At 43.0% G+C, this 25903-nt stretch overlaps 1 protein-coding gene across 4 annotated transcripts in view; it reads left to right on the forward strand.

Moving 5' to 3' along the window:
• The window catches only part of MTUS2 (microtubule associated scaffold protein 2), a 486774-nt gene that overhangs the window by 37193 nt on the left and 423678 nt on the right, over positions 1 to 25903 (forward strand). Inside the window, exon 4 of one of the 4 annotated variants that reach the window (XM_059995941.1) lies at positions 8289 to 8321. The exons of the other annotated variants lie outside the window; for them this stretch is intronic. The gene's annotated coding sequence lies outside the window, so the exon portion shown is untranslated. The remainder of the gene's footprint in view (positions 1 to 8288; positions 8322 to 25903) is intronic. 4 annotated transcript variants of the gene reach the window in all.

Raw genomic sequence — 25903 nt, forward strand, 5'->3', positions numbered from 1 at the left:
AATGTCTGCCATCTGTAAGGAAAGCTCCCATTTGGAGATATAATCAAAATAATATTTCTAGATTTTACTGAGCGTTCTCCTCCCTTAAACAAATACTGTTGTTTCTTCTTTCCAGGTAACTGTCTTCATTTTCTGTAAAACAAGCAAACGACTGGTTTGTTAGAGGAGAAGTGAGTCAGCATTCCTAGCAGGCAGCCCTTTGTTGGCTTTTTGTGGGAATCCAGGAATTTGATTTTCTTCCTCCTAAAAGGATAGTGTCTGAAAAGGCGTGAGCAGAGAACATCTGAGGACTCAGTGGGTACCATCACTTGAGCTGAGAGGTTGGAAGGAGAGATTTGGACTAGGAGCTAGGTCTTGACATTTTCAGACGCTGCGTGTGAAGGCAGTAGAGAGACCCAGTGTATTTAGAAGAGCAGGGAAATTAGATCGGGGCTGGGCTGGCTTGCCTTCAGTCCTAAGGAGGAAGCAGGCAGCAGAGCACATCCTGACGCTGCACTACCTGGCTCCCCATTTTAGCTTGCGATAGATGCGTACTGGGCTTAGCCCTTCAGCTGGAAGTGAAGGTTTGCTGTCTGTCTGCTCCCTCCTCTGTCCTCTCTTCTCACTGCTTCTCTCTGTGTGCTGGACACTGGAGAAATTGGGACAAGTTCTTTTGGTGCTGCTTTTAGAGAAATGCACTAAGTCTATATGTGAAATCCGCCCCCCCCCACGCGCACTGTCTTTGCAGACGTTGTCGTTATGCACGGGGTGAAGTGTGACCGGCACTCGCTCACGTTTTGTGTCCGCCTGTGTAGCTCCCTGCTGGACTGCTCTAGTGTAGCCTCACAACAGGAACCCTCCTGGCCAGTGCCAGGTGCCTCGCTAGTTCTGTCAGCTACAAAGGCTGTTCTTATCCAAGAAGCAGTCTGTTAGGGAATCTTACCAGGCCCAGAGAGCCAGCGGACAGAGGTGGTTGAGCCTCTGCCCCTCGTGGACGGGGCTGACCAGGGGTGGTGCTCCCTGATGGAGTGACTCCGCTGGCCCTGACGGGTGGGGGGAGGTTGGTTTCCCCAGTGCCCTGGCGTGAACAGAGAAAGTGTCCGCCGGCGTGAGGATGGCGTGTAAAATGAGAAGTAGTAGGCGGTGGAGTGGAGCGCATTTGGACGCTAAAGTGTGTGTGAGATTGTGTAGATTAGTTGCCTGTTGGATAAATGATGGTCCGCATTGTGCGGGAGGATTAACTGCGGGCAGCCTGCACACCCACATAAAGCCCTACCAGATTGTTGTTCTGCGTGTAGTTGGGGGACTAGGAGGCCAGACAGGCCTGTGTGGGTACGGTTCTGCCCCTTACTAGCTTTTCTGAGCCTCAGTTTCTCTTATTCTAAAATGAGAACAGCCAGCCCAAGGGCTGCTTTGAAGAGTAAATTAAATGGGTGTGTTTGTGTTCATAAATTGAAAACTCCCCGGCACTTAATAGGTAGTTGGCAGGCAGCAGCTGCTATTATATCAAGGCCGAAATATGATCTTTGGGAATAGTCTTCAGAAGTCAGGAGTCCTGGAGCTTTGTCCGTGTTGTTTTTGCTGAGCCGAGAACAGTGCCTGGCACGTCATGGGTACTCAGTCCAGCGGGCCCTTGGTACCCACAGGTTCTGCATCCTCAGATTCAACTAACTGGGGATTCAACCAACTGTGGGTTGAAAATATTTGGGGGGCTTCCCTGGTGGCGCAGTGGTTGGGAGTCCGCCTGCTGATGCAGGGGACGCGGATTCGTGCCCCGGTCCGGGAGGGTCCCACATGCCGCGGAGCGGCTGGGCCCGTGAGCCATGGCCGCTGAGCCTGTGCGTCCAGAGCCTGTGCTCCGCAGCGGGAGAGGCCACAGCAGTGAGAGGCCCGCGTACCGCAAAAAAAGAAAAAAAGAAAAGAAAATATTTGGGGAAAAAATTCCAGAAAATTTCAAAAAGTGGAACTTGAATTTGCCACGCCTGCAACTACATACATAGCATTTACATTGTACTTACAACTAGGTACGTACATTACATTGTAGAGGTATGGTAAGTAATCGAGATGATTTAAAGTAGAGAGAACCTGTGCCTAGGTTGTATGCAGATACCACCTCACTCCATAGAAGGGACTTGAGCATCCACGGATTTGAGTGTCCAGGGGAGTCCTGGAACCAGCCCCCTGCAGATACCAAGGGACAACTGTACTTACCGGAATGTGGAAGAATCTGGATAGGAGGCAGATTTCTGTGTGTTCAGCGACTGAGGAGTGCGTGTGTGAAAGGGAGATGTGACCACTTGGGAGACTTGCGTTGGGAAAGGCAGCCTGGGCCTGGTTTCCCTGACCCTGTTCCCAGAGATTCCCAGAGGACTCCCCATGGGTTCCCCCCTTAGATTTTTGGGGCAGCCCTCCTCCCCCTACACACCCAGCTCCCAAAAGTATGTGGGAAAGAAACCCTTTTTTATTTTTATCCTTAACATAGGAGGGAGAGTCTAACATTTACAAAAGGACTTAATCAGAAATAGACTCTGCCATACACACACACACACACACACACACACACACACACACACCACACACCACACACACACACACCACACACACACACCACACACCCCTTCCCCACCCCACACTTGACTTCAATGTACATGTGTGACAAGAAAAGTAACACTGATCAATCTGAATGGGATTATTCAACAATATTGGTGGCATAGCTGGTTTGAAATTTGGAAATCATTCATTTGGGGTGACACCTGGTAAGATATATGCCCACTCCAGGTGATTAAATAGTAAGATGACCACCAACAATACAATCAAACATCAGAAAAACTAGAAGAAAATAGAATGTGATATTCATGAGGTCCCTGGAGGGTAGATGACTTTCAAGGATGAGAAGTGATCCAGGGATTTCACTACATAAAAGCGAAATCATCTGATGTGAAAACAAAGCGTAGCCAGAGTGGAAAGTGTATTGGCTGCAAATATGATCAAGTATTAATGTTTGTTATATATACAAAGAGCTTTTCTAGGTTGATAAATAGTAGATAAGTGGGAAAAAAGCAAACAATTTGGAAGAAGTGGAGCTGATAAACGTGGAAATAGGTCAGTTTCAGTGGAATCAAATAAATGCCAATGGAAGAAGCTACCACTCTTATCTACTACACTTGAAAAACTCAATGAAAACAATACTTGGGCTGGCAAGGGTATGCTCTCGTACATTTTTGGTTGTGTTGGAAGTCAGTGTAAAATTTTTAGAAAGCAGTTTGACAGGCAATCCCCCAATCAATAAAGGCATAAATGTCTAGTGATTTAGTGTTCTGGGAACTTATCCTAAGGAGATAGTACGAGAAAGAGAACCATCTATACACAGGATGTTTGCTGGAGTTTCATTGGTAATAGCAGAAAGTTGGAAACATCTTAAAAGCCAAGGGAGTGGGACACGTCTCGTGGATGAATTCTAAAGTCATTAAAAGTGATTTTGAAGCTGATCATAATATGGAAAAAATTTATGATGTTGACTGAAAAATAGGAATACCATTTGACGTACAAAATGACTTCAGCTCAACATGTATGAAGAGAGAAGAAATATGTACTAATAGATATTTCCCATTGGAGTGATGGTGCTAACGTTTTGTTTTATAGTTTCAAACCGTATGTATTTAAGTAATTATCGTTAGAGGGTGAGCAATAAGAAGAAATTAAAGAATTTGTACGAACATATAAAAGTCATTTGCATGGTACTTGGCCTCCTGTTTCTGCACATTCCAGTTCTTTGTAGGAGACAGTTTTGATAATAAGCCCCATCTTTATCCACAGATAGTTAAAGCAGAGCCCCAGGCTCATCAAATTCAAATCCTCTTCTGCTTTTCCCCCTTCCTCCAGCTTCCCTCCCTTCTCATAAGCAATCGGTTTCCTTGACTCTCAGGAACTAGCCTAGAGGCTGTTTTGTTCCCCAGACAAATAGTTGATTCCGTATTAAAATTCACTCCCTTTTCTGATTAACAAGTTCAAGTCCCATACAGCCCTCCCACTCAGTTACCATTTTTTTTTTTTTTTTTGAGAACACACCTCGCCCCCTGGAAAACTGCTGAGATGGACACAATCACCATCTAGCCCAGTGGTTCCGCCCTGGGTTATTATGCAGGAACCCGCAGTGCCATTAGAGGTGTGTGTGCCCCAGGGTTTGCAAGCCTTCTAACATAGCCCAGGGCTGAGGGACTTTGACCTTGGACAGGAGAGGTTAATACTAACCGCCTCAGCACTTCTGCTCCTCCGCGGTGGCTGCAAAGTGAGCTTTGTGCACCTGTCTCTGTGTTCGCCTGGAGCAGGCTTTCCAGTGAGGAAAAGAGAACTCATTTTAGCAGAAGGAGAATGTTTCGCAGGTGCCACAAGGGTTTTAGGTTCTGCTGAAAACAGATATGCTTTAATATAAAGTTGATTTTCAGGCTCCAGCCCCCATACAGTTCTTCTTTGGAGTTCAGAAGTCATGGGTTAGGATTCACTAATTATATCCCTGAGACTCTGGCTTTCTTCTCCTGCCACTTTGCCCACATCTGAGAATCTGTGGAGATGAATTTAGGCGACCTAACCATCCTCGCCTCTCCCCCTATATATTCACAGATGCAGGAAGTTTTCTTACAAACATCTCCCTGTTGTGAGTTCCCAGTGTAACAAATGTTAACTACATAGTAACCATAGCAGGTATTTTATTATAAGGGTCATCGTTTCCTACACTATTTTATGGAGAAGACAAGGTTAACCTGACTTCCAGTTATTGGGCCAAACCACATAGATCAAAATTTGAGCTGTGCTCGTGTCCAGACGGGAGAGCTCTGGGCTTTAAGAATTTATCAAGGCAAGTGCTTGGCACCTGTAGCTACTGAAATTCCCAGGCTTCCTGGCTCATCAGGGGTTGTACTAATGGGTCAGGTGAGGAGTGTCTGCTGTAATTTACTACATTTCTGCTGCTGCCGTTGTCACTGCTCACAGGGCCCAACTCGGCGTCTGGGTGGCTTAGTGGAACTGAAAGGCTGAAGGGGTGGATGTGGGTATAGGAGGTGCTCTGGTTTCTGAGGCACTGACTTCATTCATTTATTCAGTATATACTTCTTGAGTCCTTATTATTTGTCATCGCTAATCTTTTTTTGTTTCTAGAAGTTTTTTTTGACAGCTTTATTGAAATATAATTGCTTTACAATGGTGTGTTAGTTTCTGCTTTATAACAGAGTGAATCAGCTATACATATACATATATCCCCATATCTCTTCCCTCTTGCGTCTCCCTCCCTCCCACCCGCCCTATCCCACCCCTCTAGGTGGTCACAAAGCACCGAGCTGATCTCCCTGTGCTATGTGGCTTGCTTCCCACTAGCTATCGGTTTTACATTTAGTAGTGTATATATATATGTCCATGTCATCACTAATCTTGTGTTTCTTTCCCACTCTCTTGAACCTAGCTATAAGCAGGCCAACCAAATTGTTAGAGAAGGGGGTGGATTGAGGATTAGTGGATTGAGCATAGTTCCACTATGTTCACAAACGTTGCACGTAAGACACTGTGTTATGTTTCCTGGCAGTACCCTTGACTCCAGCGGGCTGTCTTGCCAGTGAATACTGTTGGTCACCAAGAGATTCAAGTCAGATGGTGGGTGGCTTGGTCAGTTCATCACCATCTCTGGAAAGCACACTTCAAGTTCCTGTAGCTTTGTTTGTTTGTTTTTTTGGTCAAGGAAGGGCAGCAACTTGGTTTAGTATTCCATTTCACAATAATAGAATGGAATAAGGGCTTTATGTTCTGTTGGGTTCATTTCTCTAAGAGTTTATCCTCTGAGTGATTAAAAGCCAAAGTGTCTGATGGAGAGTGTTGCATGAAAACATTGAAGGGAGTAAGCAATCCTCTGTAGTGTCCTCAGAGCTAAACAAAACGACTGGAGACTGCCAGCCATCACCACAGCAGGGGTCTTCAGTACAGAGAAGGATATGGGGAAAGGTGTTCATTTCTTCTTAAAATAGCTTTTAAAAATAGAACTGAGTTTCCTGCAATGCTCTGTGTAGGAGGACAGGAATTAGAGTCAACGGAGTATTCTAGGGGTTCAGTAAAATATTTTGAGCCAGAATAAACCTGAGAGCTCTGGACTTTATATGAGCTTATTGTCTACTTGAGGTGGTCGTGTTTATAATGACCTTATGTAAGCTACCTCCGTCCCTCTTTTGGAGCGAGATAAAAAATTGATAAATAGTGAAGGTGACAATGCCAGGTTGTAAATGTGTCCAAATGAGTGCATGGTGTCCTGTGCACTCCTAGGAGGAGTTTGGGGTATGGGGTGGTAGGAGGGAGGTGAGAAAGCTTTCTGGGGGAGGCTCAACTGATGTGCCAGGACCAGCAGCATGGATTCCTGAATCCAGTTTCTTAGAATAAAGCCTAAACTATTTTATAACTTATAATCCAGTTTTTTTGGTTACCTGCAAAGAATTAGGGGACTTTGGCTCTCAGTCTTATGTGAAAAGCATAATAACAAGCAGGTGAGCAAAACAAAAATCTTTAAAAAGGCTATTCTGGTGTTTTTTTTTCACCATTTAATAAATTTTAAACAAGTCATGATTGGTAGAACAGCAGTTAATGTTCATTGAATTAGTGGCTAAAGCCCATGTCTTAAAACCCTACAGTGGTAGCTTGATGGTGACCAAACCAAATCAAAAGATTTAAAAGGTGTGGGCCTGAAATTTTGCTTGGTCAAGAAGTTGTGGGGTTTTAAACTCACTAAACAAAAACACCCCACTCAGATTCTTCACACCTAAGGTGCCAGTTCCTTTAGGACCATTGGGCATTTTCAGCCTCTTCTGGGGAAAAATTGGGTGATTCCCAAGAGAGAGAGAAGTTGATGGACAAATAAGAACCGTGGTTATAAGTCTGTGGTCAACAGTTTATTTTCATTGTATTGTCCTTTCATTTTAAACATTTGTTTGTTTTTGCCCCCCTGTATGTAGTTGACGACTACTAGTAACTGAATTTTTTGGTTAGCGTAGACACAGCTGCTCTTGGAGAATATGAAATCATAGTTGCACTCTTCACTTAAAATTTGAAATAAAATATAAAGAACTTTCAAGTGAATACAGCAAAGGAGCATGAGTGTGCATGTATGTATATGTATGTGTGTGCGTGTGAGTGTGTCTGTTTAGCCGCTCAGCCTGTCTGTGAAGCAGTTGGTAGCTTAGGAAGCAAACTGTAACAGGCTTAAGAATCACAGGTAAAGCTTCCAGGATCCAGCCTCTGAGATTCTGGCCGAGTAGCTCTGGGTTGGCATTCAGGAATCTGCATTTCTGATATATATATATATATATATATATATATATATATATATTTTTTTTTTTTTTTTTTTGCCGTGCGCGGGCCTCTCACTGCTGTGGCCTCCCCCGCTGCGGAGCACAGCCGCTCCGCCGCATGTGGGATCCTCCCGGACCTGGGCACGAAGCCGCGTCCCCTGCATCAGCAGGCGGACTCCCAACCACTGCGCCACCAGGGAAGCCCCATTTCTGATAAATATTGATAAAGCCTGGGCTTCGGCTGTCACAAAGGCCCGTGATTTAGAGAAGCACTGCTTTAGAGGCGTGAACTTGGAGCTGATGGAGCCCCTTCCATTTTCACTCTGGTTCTAGCTCTTTCCCCAGTCCTCTGGGTCAGACCCTCACTCATGTGTCAAGAGTCAAATTAAAGTGACGAAATATCCAGAAAATATGAAATGTTCATATTCAGTTGGCAAAGTGCCCAGCTGTTCTCAGCCGTTTGTGCTTCCCGGCGTGACTCTGGATTCCCCTGTAAGTGCTGGTAATGAGAGGCTGGGCGTGGTTATGCAAATTGTTTCAGCACCGAGTCTCCACCACTGGCTGCACGTCTTAAACTGGGAGAAAATATATCCTGTGGTGTGTGATAGTCAGGATTTCGGCTGTTGGGGGAATCTCCTGTACCGTGTGATGGATTGTGGTATTTCTAGCGTGTTCCACCCCAAATTAGCCCGTTGATTGGGCTGGCTCGGAAAGAGCAGTGTCATCGGGAACAGAGCCTCCGGTTTTCCCCGTGGGGACATCTTAGGGAAGACGGGGTGCCCTAGAGTGACGGTCTCTGGGATGCTCAGCTGCTATGCTCTTTGTAATTGCTTTTCTCTTGTGATTTCCTTGATGAATGAGCCAAACTGTTTTCTTGAACACAAAACTGGAAACAAAACCATCTGAGGCTGTGGGAGCACTGCGCTTCGAACTCCTACTTTCCTTCATTTCAAAAGCTAATACATTGTTTCTGGGGGTTTCTTACAGGAGTAAACACTGGAGGAGCAGCGTCCGCGGATGGTATGTTTAAGTTTTCACGAGGAGTGCATTTGAGTGCTTCCCGAGCTAGGTGGTTCTGATGCTAATGAGCGTCTGCACGGGAGCACACGTGTGCGCTGCATTTTGCACCTGCATACGAGACGGTGGCCACTGTTACTGGCGCTGTTTACTGCACCGTCTCATTGTTTTGATCCTGTTTGAGCTTAAGTGTTAATTTATCCATAGCTCACCTGAAGCTGTGTGAATTTTTATTTTTTCTTCTGGTGAAATTCAGGCGACTGGAGTATCATTTTCCTGAACTTGAAGTAGTTGGTAAGCACAGATAATGGTAGAAGTGTGCAGGTAAGGGTGTGGCAGGAACAAAGAAGCGCTGGGGCCACATCCTGCTTCCCGGCACATGGCCTTTGACGGTCCTGTTATTCATCTCCGTGGCATCTGTGCTTCTGCGCTGCCTAGAACTGTGGGTTAGGAATGTGCCGTGTGAAAATACTAACATGACTGATTCTTGCTTTTCAGCTAGGTTTTCACGTTTGTTCTCAGATGGTTTGAAGTAAATACTGAGATTTATTATAAACTCTCTGCACAGAATTCTTATATTAAAAATAGTTTACATAAGATTTAAGCGGCGGTTTGCAAATAATGGTTTTAGGACAAACTATTGAATTTTCATTTTAACTTGTAGAATTTTGATTTAGCTTTTATTTTTGGTTGAGAACTAGGCAGGTAGGTTTCTCTGTCTTGTATAATTTGATAGGATTTGATAGGAGGAGGATTGGATATCCTCCTGTGTATGACTTCCAGGCCTGCATTTTAAAGTTGCTACATCCTGCTTTTAAAAATGTATTTAATGATGGAGGGTTGATTGAAATTTTAAAATGAATTTTAAAACGCTAAGTTTTTGAGGACAGTAACAGATCTTGAATGCATCGAAATGCAGCATTTTACACCTGCTATCTGAAGCAAACATTGAAGTTACAGAAATAATCCCTAATCTCTGCAAGTCTGTGAAAATGTAAGCAAAAGTCTTAAATCGTATCTACTGTCCTGCAGTGGTAGGTGGGGGAGGGCAGAATGGTGGTGAAAGAATGTGCTGGTCTAGTCTTGTGTAAGACAGATGCCAAGAATGGGAAAATGTTTAGCTTCTAAAAGACCTTTGCCTCTTTGTATTAAGCAAACCCTCCTCTCTCTGTTACTACTCAGTAAACTTGCTTGTGGCTGTCACCCATTGGGGTATGTAACCATAGCTCTTTCTCGTCTTCCCACTTTTCCCCTCATATTTGATTTAATATTGATTAAAAACTTAAGGAACAAAATTATAAGAAAAAAATGGAGGCGGGGCACTGTATTGACCAATAACGCAGAGTGACAGTTCTAGACCTCCTGCCTGTGCCAGGGACTTTCGGAGGAGGAGAAATGTTATCCAGAACTTGGTGAAAATCTCCTGTGCAAAGTCAAAGTTTCGCTACTTTTCTGCCAAACATCACTTTGGATTGCTTAAAATATATCCAGTGGGAGGAAAGGTTAATACGAGAAGACTCACGTTGTATCAGTATTTAAATTCTCTGGTAACGCTTCAACAGGGCATTGGGGTTTCCTTCAATACTAAGGTGAAGCATATTGGCAGTTCCTGCATCAGGTGGAGAGGGTGAGTCCAGCAGCTGTGCTGAGGATGTCTCACCTAGACCCCGTCGTTGCTGTTTTGCCCCCGTGACTGACGGTGGCAGCTTCTCATCTTTCTCCTGAAATCCTGGTGCAGGGACCCAGGGGAGCGATTGCCAGCGCTGAGCCTCTTCTGCACCGCTGTCATAACCAAGATGTGTGCAGTTGGCTCCGACTCCAGGGTCCTGGGACAGCTAACAGTCCTTTGAAGGGAATCCCGAAAAGACCCACGCAAATATTTCGACGACCACATAATCTTCATGCCTACTTCTAAGGAATTCAAAGCACTTTCTGTTCAAATCATTCATTTTTGTCTGCCTGTAGCAGACGTGAGGGGGGCACAGGGCTGCTTTAAGGAAAATAGGAGGAGGAAATGGAAGTCGGAAGGATGGCATTTTCTCTCAAATTAAGAACCTAGTCAGTTTTGGATGTGCATTTTAGCCCACTCAGGTGAAAATCCACACTGCAGTATAGTAATGTGTGATTTGCTACCTTACGGTAGTGTTGTCCTCTATGACAAATTCATCTGCTTCTTGCCTTGGAACCTGTATTTCTGTGGTGGTTTAACTCTCTCCCAGAGTCATCAGTAAGCAGTGACAATACTGGTGGTTTTCTGTTCGTTTATGCCGGAGTTCTAGGAAGCTCTCTATCATCCTTCTGGGTTGGGCTGTAGGGGGAGGAACAGGGTGGCCCTTCTGGTGTTAGACTGTGGGTCCTGGGTTCCATCTGCCCAGGGTATCCCTTCCATGCGGTTTGCTACTGCTTATATTTCTCCTCGTGCTGGAGTTTCATCCATTAGCAGGACTCAGGCCTTAAAAAGGGAAAAATTGGGTTTAAATTAGTGCGTTCTTAGCTTTTTGGATTTCAGGGACTAGAGAGCTATGGGAAAAATCTTCCAAATTTTTATTTTGCCAACGAAGTAGTTAAAAGAATTTTCAGTCACCTACCACCATCACTGTCATTCTTTTCTTGCTTTTGTTGCCTATAGAGAGTTCATGAAGGAAAGGATATTTTAACTCCAGAAAGGTAGGAAAGCTATAGTCTCAGACTATCGATCCTTTAGAGACAGAGTAAATTCAGCTTTATAAAGAGTTCACTATATGTCATCCTTTTTTTTTTTTTTTTTTTTTAAATTTCACTGTAGGCTGACTGGTTAGAACTTTATTTCAGACCAGAGTCTGGGAAGCACTGGGCTGGGTGATCTCTAGGACTCCTCTCAGCATCCCCCTTCTGTAACTTGAGTGGGTGTAGGGTGCTCTTGGTTTCTCTTTAGCTCTTGGGTGCAGGCGGAAAGGAGGAGGTTGGTAAACGTGAGTGCAGTACAGGACAATTGCCAGCAGCTTCTCTTTCAAAACCACCCAGCTGTAATGTTTACACAGTGTTGATTTGCTCGTCTGCAGATCCTTTTCAAAGGGAAAGAAATATTTAGAGCCGTTGAAGAGCTCTGTAGAATCTTGACCTTGGCTTCAACTGCTACCCTAGTTGGACCTAACTCTCTTAAGTTGCTCTGGCTTTCTATGTCCTCAAAGCTAAGTAATTAAAGCTTCCAGTGAGTTTAACTGGGTAGCTCATTGTTCAGATGACTTCACATTGGTGTTGATCATAGAGCCCTTTCAAAGCTATTAAATTCCAGTTCATTTTAACGGGAAAGTGATTTAAAAGTAATTTTACAATGGCTGTAATTTAAAAGTAATTTTACAATGGCTGGAGTTTCATTGGTCCATCTGTAAATTGCTTATCATTGTGAAGAAGGGCTCTTTTTCCTTTTTGTTAAAGGGTTTTGTTGAAAAGAGCTAGTGTCAAAAAAATTAAGGGAGCAGATCCCTGTATGTTTTGTGTCTGTTTTCTGTGCAATACAGAATCTGTTTTGGTTATCATCAGGTTTTTGAATTACTTTAAAATGTTCACCCTTGGGCCAACACAGACTCTGATTTCTTCATACACATTGGAAAAAAGTATATGGACTATGATTAGATCGAAAGTTATACTTAAAAAAAAAAACTTAGGTCTTAGGAGGAGTCCAAATGAAATACCTCTTCTTGTTTGAGTTGTAAAACAAAAACAATCTTGATAATATTTCCATTCTCCAAATGATGACAAGTGGCCTCAGCTGGAGAAGCAGGCAGATGACGGGATAGGGGAGGAGCGGGGAAGGACCACTGGACTGGATGGCCCCGTCCCAGCCTCTCCCATCTCTTTTTCAGTGAAGATCTCTGCCGGACCGTTTCCCATCTCCTCGCAGTGGTTGCCATGGCTGTTGACGTCCATGCCCCTCATAGCGATTAAGCTTGTGGATTTGTTGGGATTTCTCAAGTTTGGTTAGATTTGCGATTGGTCAAGGATAGTGGCTAGAAAGACATAGGGGTTTGTAGGAGCAGCTCATGAGAGAGAGTAGGGTGACAAGACATTGGAGGTTTTCAGGAAGGGAAGGAAGCATGTGACCTGATTCATGGTTTAAGAAGATGACTGTGGCTATTCATGGAGAGTAGCCTGCAGAGAGCCAAGTCGGGAAGCGTCTGCATAAGAGACAAATGGTGTGGACTCTGGTGATGGTGGGCAGCTGAGGAAGAATGGGTAAGTTTAGAATATGTTTCAAAAGTTGTGTTGATGGGGAATTCCCTGGCAGTCCGGTGGTTAGGACTGCGTGCTTCCAGTGCAGAGGGCCTGGGTTCTATCCCTGGTTGGGGAACTAAGATCCTGCGAGACATGCAGCACAGCCACACACACAAAAAAAAGTTGTGGTGATGGATGTGATGGGGGAGTGGAGGAAAGAGAGGACTTGAGGAACACTCTTAGGTATTGGGAGATGTGATGCTCTTTACTTAGTTGGGGTAGTCTTGGAGAATAGTGGGTTTGGCAGAGAAAAGCAAAAGGTTTGGATATGGTAACTTTGAGATTCATATTAGGCATCCAAAGGAAGGTCTGAGGGGCATAACCAATATGTGAAGAGTTAATGGCTGAGACTTTTCCAAATCTGATGAAAGACATCGTAGACACAAGAAATCTCACGAACTCCAAATACACAGTCCCTTCCACAGAGTAACAATAAAACTGACAGCTGACTTTTTTGATAGAATCAATGAAAGTCAGAAGACAATGCAATTACGTGTTTAAAAAGCTAAAGGAAAATACCTGCCAACCTAAAATTTTATATCTAGTGAGAATGTCTTTCTAAGACAAAGGCAAAATAAAAACATTTTCAGGCAAAATAAAACTTAAAAAAAAAAGTATTGCCAGCAGACCACAATGGAAGCATGGAGATATAAGAAGGAATAATTAGTGGTCCAAGAGGCCAAGGTTGAAGCTGCAGTGCTTTTTATGACCTTATGATCAGGGGTCACATACTGTTACTTCCACCAGATTAGTCACAGAGGAGCAACCCTGGTTCACTGTGGGATGGAACTGCACAGGGGCAAGAATACCAGGAGTCATGGTTCATTGTAGGCAATTTTGGGGGCTGGCTGCCATGTCAATTATTTTTTTTTTACATACTATAAAAAATGTTTTGGGCTTCCCTGGTGGTGCAGTGGTTGAGAGTCCGCCTGCCGATGCAGGGGACATGGGTTCGTGCCCCGAGTGGGAAGATCGCACATGCCGTGGAGCGGCTGGGCCCGTGAGCCATGGCCGCTGAGCCTGCGCGTCCGGAGCCTGTGCTCTGCAAAGGCAGGGGCCACAACAGTGACAGGCCTGTGTACCGCAAAAAAAAAAAAAAAAAAAAGTTTTGTTTTAAGTGGGTTCACTCTGAGGGGTCTTGATTTGGTATCAATTATCTTAAGATAAGTAGGACCTCTCAAATCATTCTTTTATAGATGTTCTTATCATAATTGTAATTTACATGTATTTGTGAGGTTTACTTTGTTGTCTCCACCTCAAGACAATATTTTTTGAAGGAAGGAGCCAGTGTATTCCCACCAAGTAGCACAGTACATGGCACATAATAGGTGCTCAGTAAAAATATATTAAATAAATGAATTCAGTAGAAGTTATTTGTTCTTTGTTAGGGAAACTCAAAACTTAGGTTAAATAGATTCATTTTTTGGTTTTGTTTTTATTATTCTGGGTATGCCCTTACATTGCTGCTTTATTAAGCCTGTGTTTTGAGGGCTCTGTATTCATGTAATTGTTCTATTTTAAAGGATTAACTTAAGTCTATGCTATTGTGGAAGGAAAAAATATCCCATAGGTAAGTATATGCTGTTGGATTGATAAGAATTTAACTTCTTCCCAGGGAGAAAATTGTTCAGCTGAATTCTATAATTGAGCACTTGGTGTCCCTCAAAAATGTTGATGATCATTTCAACAACTTGGAGTAAGAAAGATAAAATTGTATCTTTATTTTTTTTATTATTATTTTTTTTGCGGTACGCGGGCCTCTCACTGTCGTGGCCTCTCCCGTTGCAGAGCACAGGCTCCGGACGCGCAGGCTCAGCAGCCATGGCTCACGGGCCCAGCCGCTCCGCGGCATGTGGGATCTTCCCGGACCGGGGCACGAACCCGTGTCCCCTGCATCGGCAGGCGGACTCTCAACCACTGCGCCACCAGGGAAGCCCAAAATTGTATCTTTAAATGAAAAAAATTGGTTTCTGTTCATAGATATTAAGAATGTATCAGTAAGAATTATTCTTATTAAAAAGATTTATAGCAATTTTAAAGTGATTATTTTGTAGGTTTCCTATTTGTAATGTTCTAGAATTTGTTTTATTCATCACTTGTTTTGCCTACTAAAACCCAAACTAAAAAACTAAAGTGTTTTTAAATTCAAAAATTGATGAGACTTGCATAGGTGGCAGAATGCCGGGAAGGACCAGATTCTTAGCTGCCTACACACTATTATCCTGAGATGCTGTTATTTATTTATTTTTAAAATTATTTTTTAAAAATTTATTTTATTGAAGTATAGTTGATTTACAGTGTTGTGTTAATTTCTGCTATACAGCAGAGTGACTCAGTAATGCGTATATACGTATATATCTATTCTTTTTCATATTCTTTTCTATTATGGTTTATCACAGGATACTGAATACAGTTCCCTGTGCTGTACACAGTAGGACCTTGTTGTTTATCCATTCTCTATATAGTAGTCTGTGTGAGATGCTGTTATTTAAATGGTTTCGCTAACAGCTGAAACCTGACTTCCTCTGAGGGGGTTTTAGCCTTTCTCATCTCTCCTCTGCCTTCCTTCAGAATTAAGGAGCCTGATCTTGGACATTGGATCAGTGTTTTGTTCCCCCACAGATAATAAATTCTGAAGCAGAGAGACTCTGTCCTTGAAGAGTTGCCTTCATATGCTTGTGCAGAACACCTAGTTGAGATTAGTTAAATAATGACACTTATTAGCACACGTAAATATGGAAACCAGAAGGTGGGGTAGGATTCAATGTGACATCATCTAGAGGTGCCAGTTCCATTCCCACGTGAATGTCTTGGCTCTCCCCTTCTCCATATCCTCAAGCCATCGTAGAGAAGGCTGCAGCATCTCCAAGCCTCTCAACTCAACACACAGTCTAGAGGAAGAGAAAACGACTTCCTGGAGGTCCCACAAAGTATGGGAAAGGCTTTTCCAAAAGGTTCCAGGGAAGCGGTCTTTGTGGATCTTTGACTTCGGTGGAGTCACAGACCCATTCCTGATCCCGTCTTTGGTGATGGGAATGGAATTGTCCTTGGAACAGTCAGGGTGAACCGTGGAGCCAGGGATGTGGCCAGCTTCTCCTGGGGGGATGCCTTGGAGGAAAAGTGAATACCTGAACAAAGTCAAGTTTATCAGGAAGGAGGGCGGATGACCGACACAGTATCCCCTACACTCCCTGTTGTGTCCCTGGTACCTAGAACAATGCCTGGCACATAATAGGTTGTCTGTAAATGTTTATTAAATTAATTTGTCCTTTCATCTTCTGGCGTCATTTCTCAGACTCTTTGTTTTCTTTTCTTTCCTGGGACATAAACATTTATACCTTGCTTATTATTATCTTACTTTTAAAAGCTATTTTAAAAACACTTATGTAAATAGCCTGTTGCTATTTCACAATTAATAGAATTATTAAAAATAACTTACAACTAAAACAACTTGAGAGGTATGTGTTTAGACAACTTTGCTAGCGTATCCCAGTCTAAGGGCTCATCTTGAATGAAACTAAAAAAGCAAATTTGATCTATTACTTATAACCTGTAAGCCAGTGGAAGTATAACAGAGAATGTCGTCTTATAATGATGGCATATGGTAGGAACCGTAAAATCTCACATTACTTGTCGATACTTGTTCAGTTAAACGAACTGAATTTAGTGTGAGATTACTATAAATCCTGTAACTAAGGCGGTGATGATGTTGCTTTAGTAAAAGAATCTGTTAAGAAGATGCTCAGAAGCTTCCCCACTGATCTGTAGTAATATGGGTACATGTGTATGTTACCTGTTGATGTAATAAACTGTAATTCAATTCTGATATTTAATTAAGTATGTTTAGCCTCCAGATAACGGATGCCCTGGCTGATTCTCTGCCCTGGTGCTTGTTGCCTCACAGGCAGCACAGGCCTTAGAGGTACTGGCTCCTGTGTTTCACCACATCCCAACATGTGATCCTTTGCACTTGGAAATGAAGCTACTGACCTGCTGAGTATAGAGCGTGGTCTATGTGTTTTCTCTAGTTATGGTGCAAGGTTTGTACTTAATCATTTGAGTCATGGCTGGTGTATTAGGGTGCATGCTTTGTGGCTCTGAAAGACTTTCATTGATGTATATGAGGATCAAACCTACTTTTTGATGGCCTTTAGTCTAATGGTTCAGAATACTTTGAAACATTGAGCTTTGTGGCTTACAGAATGATGTATTTTCGTCAGGTGCCTGGTGGTGGATAGGAAAACTCAGGTGAGAATGGGCTTTTCCCCAGGACATCTCTGGAACCAGTGAAAAACAAAGTTTAATTACTATTTAAGACTTCCTTTTCTTCCCCCCGCCATTTTCATATTCCTCTGTGAGGTTAATTCCAAGTAGGAAGTTCACATTTTAGACCTGAATGCAGGGTCATGGCGTTGAGGGTAGGATTTACTTCCTGGAATGTTTGTTTCATTGGTTGCCGTGAGACTTCTCCAGGCCCATTGTTTTATGTACTAGTCGTATGAAACCTTGATGGGGGGCTCCCCTTGTTTGAGTTCCCTCTTGAAACATCCTTGCTGCAAATTTGAGAGATGCATATCTCTTGGGCAGGTATATTGCTATGTGTGTTTTAAGAGAGAGTTTTAAATGATTTTCATTGAACAGTAGAGTCCCTTGATGATCCAGCAGAGGTTGAAAATTGATGTGAGTGAGAAATTCTAAAGTGAGGAGAGAATTTCCCTTTAGTGTTGAGTGGCCAGTTGACATTGATACTTGGGATGTATCCAGGCACCATGAGCATGATAAGTGGTTTTCAGGGTCAGCGCTCTACAACCTGTGAGGAGAACAGAGATGGTCAAGATGGATGGATTGACTCGGGTCAGTGAGCCAAGGGGGGCAAGAAGTTGAAGTTGTTTGTACTAATAATTTCTGAAGTGATAGCTCATGGGGTTAAGGCAAAGAAATGGTGCTAGGAAGGATCCAACATAGTGAAAAAAGACCGAGGTTCAGCTACTAGAAGACTCTATTCACCATTTCATTAAACATTTAGGCAACCTTTGCTGAAACTTTATTTCACCAACACTTTGTCTTACATTTCTGTTCAACACATTCTGGTTAATACTGTGATTTAAGGAAGAAATCAGTGTTCATTGTGCTTAGCTCACACCCATTCTGAAAAATTATGAAAAAAGCATTTGCTCTTGGTGAAATTGAAATCTCATTTCCTTCCTGTCTGTTCCTTGTTGTTTCTCACTACAGATCACTCCAGGCTAATGAGAAAAAATTAAATGTATTTTATCAAGAACAGAATAAATATAGCAAGGTGGATCCCTGAATATTTATGAAACATAGCAGTAAATGAATAAAGGAAGGCATTAATAAATAAAGTTTGTTGTTCTCTCTTGGATTTTGTGAAATGGAAAAGCAGAGTCCAGGAATCATGGTAAATACTCTGACATATCCTGCTAATATTTTATTAGCATGCTAATAATTTAGATCATAGCACTGTATTTCTCCACCAAAAAGCAAAGGTTAGAAGAAAAGGAAAATTAAATATTGAAAAAAATCTATGGATTTTGTAATAGGAAAAATAAATTTTAACGTAACATGCATAATTTGGAAAATTTGGGAATATATATAAAAAGGAAAAGAAAAACTGAATGTTAGTCATACTAGTCAGCAATAATCCCAGATAATGTTTTGAGTATTTTATTCCAGGTTTTGTTTTCCTGTGTATAGCTTTTTTTAAAAAAATTATTATTGTGGTTGGGGTTATTTTTAGTAAGTTTCAAGCATTTATGTTACATGAAAAGATAAGGTGGACAGTTGGAGAGAAAGATGACTGTTTCACCCATGGTTAAGAGTACAGTATGGTCTATTGTTGAGAGAAATTTTATAAAATTTGGAGTTCTAGGGCTTCCCTGGTGGCGCAGTGGTTGAGAGTCTGCCTGCCAATGCACGGGACATGGGTTCGTGCCCCGGTCCAGGAAGATCCCACATGCCGCGGAGCTGCTGGGCCCGTGAGCCATGGCCGCTGAGCCTGCGCGTCTGGAGCCTGTGCTCCGCAATGGGAGAGGCCACAGCAGTGAGAGGCCCGCGTACCGCAAAAAAAAAAAAAAAAAAGAAAGAAATAAAATAAAATATGGAGTTCTAGAAAAGACTATAGTTATCTATTTGGCTTTTTGATTTAATATATTTTTATAGAACTATGCCTGTAAAAACGAAAGATGAAAGACCTAGAATAGCCAAGAGAATTTTGTCAAAGATTATAGTTGGAGGACTTAATGTTACTGAATTTGGTATCGGCCTAAGGACAGACAAAGGTCAATGGAACAGAATAAAGAGCCCAGAAATAAACCCGCACATTTAAGGTCAATTGATTTTTGACAGAGGCGCCAAAGTATTTCAGACGGGGAAGGATAGTCTTTTCAACGCATGTTGCTGGAAAAATTGAACATCTACAGGCAAAACAGTGAATTTAGACTCTTATCGCACATCAAATGCAAAAATTATCTCAAAGTGAATCGTGGACCTAAATTTAAGAATTAAAACTGTAAAACTCCTAGCAGTTTGATTTTTGTGTGTGACTTTGCACGGAAAAGATTTCTTAGGTATGACATCAAAAGTGTGACCCATGAAAACCTTAGTAAATCAGACTTCACTAAAATTAAAAACTTCTGCTTTTCAAAAAACAACATGAGAAAATGGAAAGACAAGCCACAATTTAAAACTTTCGTTCTGCAAAAGGTCTTCTTAAGAAGATGAAAAGACAAGCTCCAGACTGGAGAAAATATTTCTAAACTACGTATCAAAAAAATGGACACTATCTAGAATATATAAAGAGCTCTCAAAACTTCAATAGTGGGCTTTTCTGGTGGCGCAGTGGTTGAGAGTCTGCCTGCTGGTGCGGGGGACACGGGTTCGAGCCCTGGTCTGGGAGGATCCCACATGCCGCGGAGCGACTGGGCCCGTGAGCCACAACTACTGAGCCTGTGCGTCTGGAGCCCGTGCTGTGCAGCAAGAGAGGCTGTGATAGTGAGAGGCCCGCACACCGCGATGAAGAGTGGCTCCCGCTTGCCACAACTAGGGAAAGCCCACACACAGAAGCGAAGACCCAACACAGCCAAAATAAATAAATTAATGAATAGAAACTCCTACCCCCAACATCTTCAAAAAACAAAACAAAACAAAACTTCAATAGTAAAGAACAAAATATCCAGTTGGAAAATGGGCAGAGGACATAAGCATGAACAGACTTCACGGGTATTTCACTGAAGAAGGATACGCAGATGGCAAATAAGCACATGAAAAGATGTTCAGATCATTAGCCATCAGGGGAATGCACATTAAAACCACAATAAAATATTGCCACACATCTATCAGAATGGCTAAAATAAAATATAGTGACTCTGAAGGTAAAAATGGTGAGCTTAATTTAAAAAAATAGTGACACTGGCAAATGCTGCTGAAGATGCAGAAAACCTGGATCATTGATATATTTTCTGGTCAGAATGTAAAATGCTACAGCCACTCTGGAATCCAGTTTGGTAGTTTCCTATAAATCTAAACATGTCTTTACCAGCAATTGCACTATTGGGTGTATATCCCAGAGAAATGAAAAGGTACGTTCACACGTAAACTTGTACCCAAATGTTCATAGCAGCTTTATTCAGAATATAGAAGAAGTGAAAACTGTCCAGATGTGCTTTAATGGGTGAATGTTTAAACAGCTGTGGTATAGCTACACCATGGAATACGCTGTAGTGGTAAAAAGGATCAATACACGTGACAACTTAGATGCATCTCCAGGGAGTTACGTTGCATGAAAAAAAGCCAATATCAAAAGGTTAAATAATCTATTAATACGACGTTCTTAAAGGAACAGAAGTATGCAGATGGGGAACAGATTAGTGGTTGCCAGGGGTTTGAAATGGGGGACAGTGTAGCTGTTGGGGGGTAGCACAGAGGAGCCCCATGGTGCTCAAACGGTTCTGTATTGTAGTGGTGAGATTTAGACTGTGGTTCCACAAATCTAAACGTGTTATAAATTGCATTGAAGAGATGCTCACCATTACTAATCATTAGGGAGAGTAAATCAAAACCACCCATGAGGACTTTATACCCATCAGGATGACTATTATTAAAATAACAGGAAATAATAAGTGTTGGCCAGCATATGGACGAATGGGAACCCTTGTGCATTGCTGATGAGAATGTAAATTGCTGCAGCCATTATGGAAAAGAGTATGAAGTTCCTCAACAAATTAAAAATAGAACTACCCTATGATCCAGCAGTCCCACTTCTGGGTATATATCCCAAAGAATTGAAAGCAGAGACTCAAACACATATTTGTACACCCATGTTCACAGCCACATTCTTCACAGTAAGCAAAAGGTGGAAGCAATGCAAATGTCCATTGACAAATGGATGGATAAGTGGATGTGGTGTATCCATCCAGTGGACTATTACTCATCCTTAAAAAGGCCAGACATTCTGAGATGCTACAGTATGGATGAACCTTGAAGACATTACGCTAAGTGAAATAAGCTGGAAATAAGAGGACAAAGGTGTGATTCCACGTATAGGAGGTACCTTCAGTAGTCAAATTCATAGAGACAAAAAGTAGAATGGAGGTTGCCAGGGGCTAGGAGGAGGGAGGATTGAGGGGTTATTACCTGATGGGCACAGAGTTTCAGTCTGGGAAGATAAAAGAGTTTTGGTTGGTGGTGACGGGTGCACACAGCGTGTGTGTACTTAATGCCGCCTGGACATGGTTGAGGTGGTACATTTTCCGTTACGCGTATTTTACCGTAATAAAGAAAGATGCGTGGAACTGCACCGCTCACACACACAGAGAAATGTGTGCATTTAACTGGTTAAATTTAACTGGTTAAATCTGCGTTAAGTTTGCGGGTTGTACCAATTTTCTGGTTTGATATTTTCCTGTAGTTTAGCAAGATGTTCCAGTGAGGGAAACTGGGTGACGAATACATGGGACCTCTGTATTTGTTTGGCTACTTCCTATGAATTTATAATTATCTCAAAATAAAAAGTTCTTTTATTTTTTAAATACAAGCCCCAGATTTCCCTGGAGTACAGGAATTGGACAAAACTGGCTGTAATTATTGGAAGAGTTTGCCATTTTGTTAGGTTCTTCACCCATATGTAATTTAAGAATTAAAATTCTAAGGTCTAATAGAATTTTCCATTTGCACCTTTTTTTTAACGTAAGAGACCACTTGGAATGACTGTACTGAAATTTATCAGTGATTGATTTTTTTTTTTTTTTTTTTTTGGTATGTGGGCCTCTCACTGTTGTGGCCTCTCCCGTTGCGGAGCACAGGCTCCGGACGTGCAGGCTCAGCGGCCATGACTCACGGGCCCAGCCGCTCCGCGGCATGTGGGATCCTCCCTGGACCGGGGCACGAACCCGCATCCCCTGCATCAGCAGGCGGACTCTCAACCACTGCGCCACCAGGGAAGCCCTCAGTGATTGATTTTGACTTCAGGTTATTATATTTTCCAGACGAAAGAACGAAAAAAAGAACAAATGAATGAATGGATGAATGAATGAATGAATGAATAAATAAATAAATTTCTGTATAGTTGACTTTCTCTTAATAGATTTGGTTTGGGTGTTTTAAGAAAAGCATCATTCATATTTTGCTTTTTATCTTGCTTTGCAGTGATTCTTTTTTTTTTTTTTTTTTTGATACATCATCTGGTAAACATTAGAGAGAATTTGGTGAAAATACAGACTTTTGTGTTCAACTAGGTTGAAGACTGTTCTTGGCCCCTGAGCGATGCCAGAAGGCCAACAAGGAGGAGAGTGTCAGCAGTGTTTATTTACCTCTGTGGATAGAAAGGAGGAAAAGGAGCTGACATTGATGGTCAACATTTATGGAAGCCTGTGCTCCCACTACTGTGCAGATGCTTTTCTACGTGCCCTACTTAGGGGGGTTAAGTGTTCTCCAAAAGAGGATACTGAAGCCCAGAAAGAAACGTGCTGTTCCCAAGTTGCGCAGCTGATGAGTGCCTGAACTGGGGTCCAGACTCGCTTGGGAGAGGCAGTGATGTGCGGAGCGTGCGCAGGCTTTGGGTCAGGTTTAGGAGTGTGTCCCTCGTAACCATCCTCACTCACCTTTCGCCCTGGATGGCCCTGCCTTACAGGCAGGAGGTGTTGACCGCACACATTTGCATGGATCAGTCCTAAAGATGAATATTAAATATTATATTTCAAAAAAGTAGATACAGTATCTGTTGATTTGTTATATATTCAGTAGATATTTATTGAGTCCTTCACTGGTTCCAGGCACTATTTCAGGCACTGGGCATATAGCAGTGGACAAACCAAACCAAAATCAAGGAAAATAAGTAAGAAATATATGGATGCTACGTGGTCGTGAGGGTTGTGAAAACGCGTTCGGAAGGAAGGGTGATGGCTGTGCTGGGATAGCTGATGTTTTGAATAAGGTCATTAGGGAGAGCCTCACAGGGTCCCCTGAAGGTGAGGAGGAGTGAGGCTGCAGACCTCTGGGGGAAGGACACTCCAGACAGAGGGAATGGCAAGTCTTACAGCCCTGCGATGCGAATCTCTCTGTGCACTTGGAGCAGCAAAGTGGCCGGTGCATCTGGAGCACGGTGGCTGCGAGGGGGCTGGGATGGTCCGGTGTGAGGTCGAGGAATGTAGGGACCACACTGGGCAGGGCCTTGTAGGCCATCATTAGGAATTTTGCTTTATTGTGTGAGATTGGAGGAGGCTGGAGGGTCTTTTTTTTTTTAATTTTAATTTTTTTTATTGAACTATAGTTGATTGACAATGTTTCAGGTGTACAGCAAAGTGATTCAGTTATACATACATATATATCTGTTTTTTTCAGATTGTGTTCCATTATAGTTTAATACAAGATATTGAATATAGTTCCCTGTGCTATAAGTAGGTCCTTGTTTATTTTATATATAGTGGTGTGTATCTGCTAATCTCGAATCCCAAATTTATCCCCCCCCATTTCCCCTTGGGTAATCATAAGTTTATTCTCTATGTCTGTGAGTCTGTTTCTGTTTTGTAAATAAATAAGTTCATTTGTATCATTTTTTTAGATTTCACACGTAAGTGATATCATATGATACAGTATTTGTCTTTCTCTGTCTTACTTCACTTAGTGTTATAATCTCTAGGTCCATCCATGTTGCTGCGAATTGCATTTTATTCTTTTTTATGGCTGAGTAGTATGAGGCTGGAGGGTTTTGAGCAGAGGAGTGTTATCTTAATTGACTTAATTTTGAAAGCATCACTTGGGGGCTTTGTGGAGAAGAGGCAGAAGGGAGACAGTTCTGGAAGCAGGTGGGTGGAAGGTGGTTGCTATAACACAGGTGGGACATTACAGAGGCTTGGAGCGGGGTGGTCGTGGTGGAGATGCTAGGTGGTCGGATTCTGCTTATGTTTTTCACATTGGGCCCACAGGATTTACCGATGGATTAGGTGTGAGGTATGAGAGAAAGAGAGGCATCTAAAAGACTCCCAGTCCTTCGGCCCGAGTGCAAAAGAGATGGAGTTGTGAGTGCCATTGGCTGAGACAGGGTAGAGCCTGGAGGGGCAGGTCAGGAGCTCAGTTTGGGGTTAAGAATGAGCTTCATCTTTGGGTGCTGAAGATGAAATGAGTGTCGCCTGTGTGCAGATCGTCGCTGCAGCTCTTCTGAGTAGGCACAAGTAAGTGTAAGATGTGGTTCTGGCTCTCAAGGAACTTGCTGATAAATCAGGGGAGATAAAGTGCACACAACTGTAAAAAGTATGTGAAGTTTGTGAGTGACTTTAGGACTTCAGCTGAAGGGTCACCATGGGCTAGAACAGTCCAGGATTATCAGGTTGACTCTTGTGAGGAGCTGGCATTTTCCCTGGGCTTTCCAGTATTTGTTGGGCTTTGTTAGGTTAGCAAGCTGGGAAGCCAGCCTGTCTGGAGTGGTCCAGGGCACAGAGTCAGAGCATCCAGTAACAGGGCACGTTGGCCAACAGGGCGGGTTGAATTGGAGATCAGTGGGGGCTGAGGTTGAGGAAGGCCCTGGTCTGCTGGCTGGGGAGTTTGCCTTCATTTTGTAGGTAATAAGCCATGATTGAAGGGCTTTGATTCATGTAGTTGAGCTGATTGAATTACGGCCTTAGGACGTTTCATCTCTCCCATTAGGTTGCCTAGAACTCGGCCTCTTTGGTGTTTTAATTGTGCTTGTTCTCTGGTAGCTTCCTCCTTGTCAACTACGTTCCTCCTGACGCACTTGCCCCTTTGGCCCCCTGGACCCTCCTAATTCTTGAGTCACTTCCAGTCTCTGACCACAGGGCCTTCCTCATTTACTCAGGAAACATTTATTGAGAGCCTGCTCTGTGCCAGACCTCGTGCGGGACGTAGAGGACAAAGCAGGCGAGTCTAGAGGGGAACAGATATTGAATGAATGATTGTAGGTACCACTGCATCATTCCAACCTCGTGATGCCCTCTGAAGGAGGGAGCACTGGGGAAGGGGTTTAGGGTGGGCCCCCTGAGAAAGGCTTTTACGGTGAGGCCTGAGACCTGAATACTGTGGGGCAGAAGGAAGTGGGGAGCATTTCAGACCACGGCGGCCTGTGCCGAGGCCCTGGGTGGGCTGAGCTTCCTGCACTCTGGAAAGAAAGCAAAGGCTGTTGTGACTGCAGGGTCATGACGGGGTGTCCTCTGAGGTCTGTCCTTGGACCTCTTCTCTCACACCGCCCCCTCTCAGGGAATCTCGTCTCTTCCTTTGGCCTCAGTCGTCACCTGGGTGATTATTTCCACCTCTTACCTCCCTCAGGACATTCAGACTTCCTTGCCAGGCATCTGTACCTGCGTGTCCTAAACGCGTGATACACTCAACGTGTTCTAAACCCTAGGAAGGATCTTCTCGCTTCGCTATTTCTCTTGTACAGTCTGTGTTCTTGGGGCTCTACTTTTCTTCATGCATTTCTCCTTGTTGCTTTTCTACCCTCTCTTTCCTATCAAAACACAGCTCAAATATTACTCTTCTGCAAAACCTTTCCTACCGATTTATCCCTACCCCTGTCTACTGCAGCAGAATGAATGAATCCTGTGACCCTATGAAATGCTGTCCGTTTCTTTATTAACATGATTGCTTCGTACTACTGACCATTGCATATTTCTCTGTGCTCTTAATGGGTTGAGTCCTTCTAGACCTTATTTCCTTGGTGCCTTGTATGTTATCTGGAACTTGGAGTTTTACTAAATAACTGTTTCATGAGCAGAATAAAAATAGATATTGAAACACGGATGGAAGTGCTTTAAATAGGCCAATGAAAGTAGAGAGAGTCATGTCCCGTACAGAATGAGAAT

Source organism: Delphinus delphis, chromosome 18, assembly GCF_949987515.2.
Source record: "Delphinus delphis chromosome 18, mDelDel1.2, whole genome shotgun sequence".
In the NCBI taxonomy this organism is placed as follows: domain Eukaryota; kingdom Metazoa; phylum Chordata; class Mammalia; order Artiodactyla; family Delphinidae; genus Delphinus; species Delphinus delphis.